Here is a 6,000-nt window from a genome sequence, read left to right as displayed (position 1 = left end):
AGGTGGGCCTTCGCAATCAAGCTCCCCATAGGCGGCGACCGGATCATGTATACAGGCACTAATGTCATCCATATTACCGGGCCAAAAGTAGATTTTGTCGCCTGTGGTGGGAAGAGAGACAACTTCACAAAACTTTTCAAGTGTCATATGGATGGTTTTATTGTTTACTCTGGATTGGAACACCTTCAAATCTCTGTCGAATCTGTAATTGGCATAGAATTGCTTCACGAGAGTCGGGTACGAGTCACAGTGAATTTCGAGAAAATTGACCCATCCAAAGGCCAGAAATAAGGGTTTCACATTAAAAACTTCGACATCTTGAAAAATGACTTTCCTACCTCGGAGTATGCCCTTCGTTTCTATACGACTGAGGGACCCAATCTCTACATCTTCATCCTCATTGCCCATATCCGCGTCAGAGGCAGGAGGACTAGGGGAGGGCTCACGGATAGCCTTCCCACGCCGTTTGCGGGTGGAAGACCCTTCATCTACATTCACATTCTTCTTTCTTTGCTTCGCGCGCTGCATGACTATAGGGGTTTTGGCTTAGGTGCTTAGTGGGGTTCACAAAGTAAAAAGGGAGCCGCTTCCGGTCCTTATCTGCAGAAAGCAGGAGAATAAACTTGGAGGGGAAGATACTTTAAGTAGAAGATAGTTCAAAAGTTGAAAATAAAGATACTTCGAAGAAAACCATGTTTCAGATAGTTCGTACGATACCCAATATTTAGAGAATTCGAACCAGTTCAAACCAAACTTAGGATAGAGGAACTACGGAACCACATATTAGAAAGTTCACAAATACGATAATTGGAACCACATATTAGAAAGTTCAAACCACAATAACTGGATAAAGGAACTACGGAACCACAAATTACACAGTTTGAACCAGTATTACTGGATACAGGGTCCATGGAATACTGGTTCAAACTTGGGCAGAATATGTGGTTTCATGGATCCAACTTTCATGGAATAACGACTCTAACTTTGAAACCCCTAATTGAAACCCTTCAAACACATTCAAAACATTGCAACCATTGAAAAGCATTGAAAACCATGGAAACCCCAAATGAAACCCTTCAAACCATTGAAAACCTATATGCAACCATTGAAACCCTAAATGAAACCAGCCAAACCATTGAAACCATAAATGCAACCCTAAACCATTGAAACCCTTTGAAACCAAAAATTTAACTATTGAAACCCTTTGGAACCAAAAATGGTTCCAACTATATACAAAAAAGAAACCAAAGATGAACCCATTGAAATATGCCGAAATAGAGGATCCTTGTTACGTGCAGAATCTGTACCAGTTATTTACTTATTTTCTTTTCTGTTAAGTGTATGTAGGGTCAGTCCCATGTATGTAATGGAGTTGGTTTTCAGTCATTCTGGTGTCAGTTATGGAGTCCTGTTACTAGTACGTGGAGTCAGTTGTGGTAGTTGTCATTTGGAGAATTGTATTGTACTTAAACTCTTTTGTCATGAATGAAAGGCAGACAACTTTCTTCTCCTAAAAAGTATACTCTTTCCTGCAGGTTGGCTCCCTCGAAGTAGCCATATTTCAGGATAGGAAAATCCAACAGAAACAACGTAAGAGATTTGGTATCAGAGCTAAACGGTTCTGGTATGGCGGACGGAACCCGCTTAACAAAATTGGATGACCCACTCACAGAATTGAAGGAGACCACCATGAAAATACAGGGGGACTCTACAGCTTCAACTGATGAATGATTTCTCTCGAAGATTTTCCACACTAGACTCCAAGTACGAACAGCTTACATGAGAGCCTTTTCAAGATAGAGCGGAGGATTGAAACCGCCAATCCGTGAATAGGCAACCCACGAGTTCACCAACTGATGGGAGTGGGGGGATCGAAACGCGGTCTACCAGGTTGGACTTTCCTCGGTTCGAAGGCGCGGATCCATCAGGGTGGGTTTATCATGCGGAACAGTTCTTTCGTTATAATCAAACACCCCCCAATCAAAAGTTGCAACTGCCTTCTTTCCATTTACAAGGAAAGGGGTTACAATGGTTCCGATGGATGGAAAAAAACGGAGGTCTTACAGATTGGGACTCTTTCTCCAAAGCTCTTGAGGTTCGATTTGGGCCGACTGAGTATGAAGATCCTACAACAGCGCTTGCTAAATTGCTTCAGACGACAACCGTATCTGAGTACGAAACAGAATTTGAAGCGCTCGCGAACAGTACCGAAAGTTTGAATGAGTCATTTATGATAAGTTGCTTCATTGGTGGCCTTAAGGATGAAATTCGCTTCGACGTCCAGATATTTCGACCACTCTCCCTCTCAGCTGCCTTTGGATTGGCTCGATTACAAGAAGAAAAGATGATAGCCCGTCGCCAGCGAGGCCAAATTGAAGAAAGCAGAGCCTCTTTCTCAACCGGTGCATTGCTCCCTAAACCTTATAGACCACAAATTAAACGGCTTACCGAAGCTGAGCTGAAGGATCGACGTGATCGGGGACTTTGCTATAATTGTGATTAGAAAAACTGACCTGGAGGAACCTTTACTGGAGGAAGTGGAAGGAGATGCCAATTTCGAACCCATTGATGCAGCAAATGTTGAAGGAGATCCCACCGCCGAAATTTCACTACATGCCATTGCGGGTGCACCAACGCCTCAAACTATGAGACTGAAGGGTGTTATTGGTCAACATCAAATGCTGGTTTTGATTGACTCCAGCAGTAAACATAACTTTCTTCATCCGAGTATTGCTCGTAAGGTGGGACTACCAATTAGTTTGGGTGGCCACTTCAGGGTGACGGTGGCAAATGGAGAAAAGCTTGCAAGTGAAGGCTGTTGTTTGGGAGTTACTATAATAATACAAGGTTTTCCCATAACCACTGATTTTTATTTATTACAATTACGAGGTTGTGATGTGGTTCTTGGAGCCCATTGGTTGACGACCCTTGGCCCAATCTTGTGGGATTTTGCTAATCTCTCTATGCAATTTACAATTGATGTGAATACTCACCAATTTAAGGGTGAGGTGACAAAAAGAGGTAACTGTCACTAGTGGGGATGCAATCAAGACGGCTTCTAAAACTGAAACAAGGGAGTACTTCTCAAATTACTTAGTGTGGAGGGGACTCTGCCGCAACTAAATCCCAACTCATATCTCAACACATTGCTGGCTGAATTCCAAGATGTCTTTCGAGAACCAAAAGAACTACCACCTCAACGCCAAATGACCACATATTTCCTTTGCTTAATGGAACTCAGGCAATCAGTGTTAGGCCATATAGATACCCTCACTGTCAGAAATCAGAAATTGAGAAGTTAGTAAGAGAGATGATACAGCATGGTATAGTTCGACCAAGCGAAAGCCCCTTTTCCTCACCTGTCTTGCTAGTGAGAAAAAGTGACGGAAGCTAGCGTATGTGCGTGGGTTGTCGTTCTCTCAATCAGGCTACTGTCAAAGACAAGTTCCCAATCCCTGTAGTCGAAGAATTGTTGGATGAGTTGCATGGTGCCACAATCTTCTCCAACCTTGACCTTCGTTCAGCCTACCATCAGATTCGAGTGCATCCGAACGACATTTCTAAGACAGCCTTCAGGACTCATGAAGGCCACTACGACTTCCTTGTAATGCCCTTTCGGCTCACCAATGCACCATCAACTTTTCAAGGTTTGATGAACGAGGTTTTCAAACCCTACCTACGCAAGATTATTCTTGTTTTCTTTGACGACATACTTGTGTAAAGCCAATCATGGGATGTACACCTTTTACATCTTCGTACGACCTTGGAGTTATTAAGATCTCACAAGCTCTATGCAAAGGAGTCTAAATGTAGGTTCCGTTGTCACAAAGTGGAGTACCTTGGTCATGTAATATCAACAGAAGGAGTACCTGCCGACCCAAACAAGATTTCTTGCATACTTAGTTGGCCTTTACCTACTTCAACTAAAGCATTACGCGGGTTTTTGGGGTTAAGTGGGTATTATCGGAAATTTATAAGGGATTATGGTAAAATCGCAGCACCTTTGACGGCTATGCTAAAGAAGGATTCTTTCAAATGGTCCGATGTAGCAAGGGAAGCTTTTCAAGACCTAAAAAAGGCAATGGCTGAACCCCCAGTGTTGGCTCTATCCAACTTCTCCAAGCCTTTTCCCCATTGAGTCTGATGCTTCAAGAAAAGGGGTCGGTGGTGTCCTCATGCAAGAAGGGAGGCGGCCTTCTTCAGTCAACCTAGTATTTTCTTTTCATGTCTCTTTCCTCAAGAAGAAGTTGGGAGAGAGCATTCCAACCCAGACCTCGCTGCCACCAGTTACTGATGAGGGATTAATCCAACCTCAACCTGAAATCATCTTAGATCGTCGAGTTCTGAAGCGTGGGAATCGAACCATGACTGAAGTGCTAGTGAAATGGCAAGGAGCTGAAGTTGAAGATGCAACCTGGGAGTGCTACCATGATCTATTGAAGAGGTTTCCAGATTCAAACCTTCAGGACAAGGTTGCTTGAAGTGGAGGGGAGTGTTACGTATACAATCTGTAGCAGTTATTTAGTTATTTTCTTTTCTGTTATGTGTGTCTAGGGTCAGTCCCATGTATGTAATGGAGTTGGTTTTGACTCATTGTGGTGTCAGTTATGGAGTCCTGCTACTAGTACGTGGAGTCAGTTTTGGTAGTTGTCATTTGGAGAATTGAATTGTACTTAAACTCTTTTCTCATGAATGAAAGACATACAACTTTCTTCTCCTAAAAATTATACTCTTTCCTGGAGGTTGGCTCCCTCGAAGTACCCATTTTTCACCATAGGAAAATCCAAGATAAAGAACGTAACAATCCTTCAAACCACAAATATGAGGGTTCAAACCAGAAGTTACATAGTTAGAACCACAATTGAACCAAAATTGACAATTGAGATAAATATTTCCACAGAAGGAACAATAGGAACCACTATTTTCAGACTTCGAACCACTTCAAACACAGTATTAGACAGTTGGAATCAAAATCACTACTTACAAGGATCCTTGGAACCATACTTACTGGTTTCAACGGTTCTAAAGTATGAAAAATCTCAAAAATAATGGTTCTGCCTCTTTCCCTTCTGTCAAAAGAGTGCAACAGAAAATTGATAACGGTCCTTCTGCCAACGAAATCAAATGAGACAATTTGAAAACATAAATAAAACCCTTGCCCACCAAAATGAAACCCTTAAAAATCTAAAAATCTTGAACGAAATCCTAACAGACCACAATTACACCTTTCATAACAAATGGAAACCTTTAGAACCCTAAATGAAACCCTTTAAAACATAGAAACCCTAAATTAAATCCTTCTAAACCATAGTCAAATACATGGAAACTAAGAAATTTTTTGCTTTCTACAATATATTTCTTTCATTCCATCCAAACCCTAAAAAAATGAAAATCAACAACATCAAACCCTTTCCAAACCATTTCAAACCATTGATAATCTAGAAATCAACTCAAACCCTTTCAAACCCTAACAGAGGAACTAATTATAGCTTTATACAATTTCAATAATGGTTCCAACTATTTCATATCCAACCCCCCAACAACAAAACCCAAAAAATGAATCCTAGATTAAATGGTTTAAAAATAACCTTGGGAGAGTTCAAGTAGTGGGATTAAATGGTTTAAAAATTACCTTAGGAGAGTTGAAGTAGTGGTTTCCGCAAGATGAGCTACACTTTCCGGCGAGGAGTGAATCTTTCCGATGCCGACTGAAGCTTTCCGGCAACAATAGTCACCGTCGGTGAGGTAAAATGGGGAGGAAGAGGGACCGAAGCTTTCCGGCGAGGACCGAACCTTTCCGACGCCGACCGAAGCTTTCCGGCAAGAATAGTCACCGTCGGCGAGGTAAAAGGGTGAGAACGAGTGAAAAACACGAGTGAAGGAGTGAAAAAACAGAGAAAATGGGGAGAAGGGTAAAAACGATGGAGGGTATTTTTGTCATTTTACATACCCAAACGTACCTGCCAGCCCTTTTCTCCATATTTTCAAAACCCCACCCTT

The sequence above is a fragment of the Tasmannia lanceolata genome, unplaced genomic scaffold, assembly GCF_043159265.1.
Source record: "Tasmannia lanceolata isolate RefF3 unplaced genomic scaffold, GAP_Taslan_0.1 ptg000037l, whole genome shotgun sequence".
NCBI lineage: Eukaryota > Viridiplantae > Streptophyta > Magnoliopsida > Canellales > Winteraceae > Tasmannia > Tasmannia lanceolata.
The sequence above is the reverse complement of the archived record's forward strand: the minus strand, read 5'-3'. Positions refer to the sequence as shown.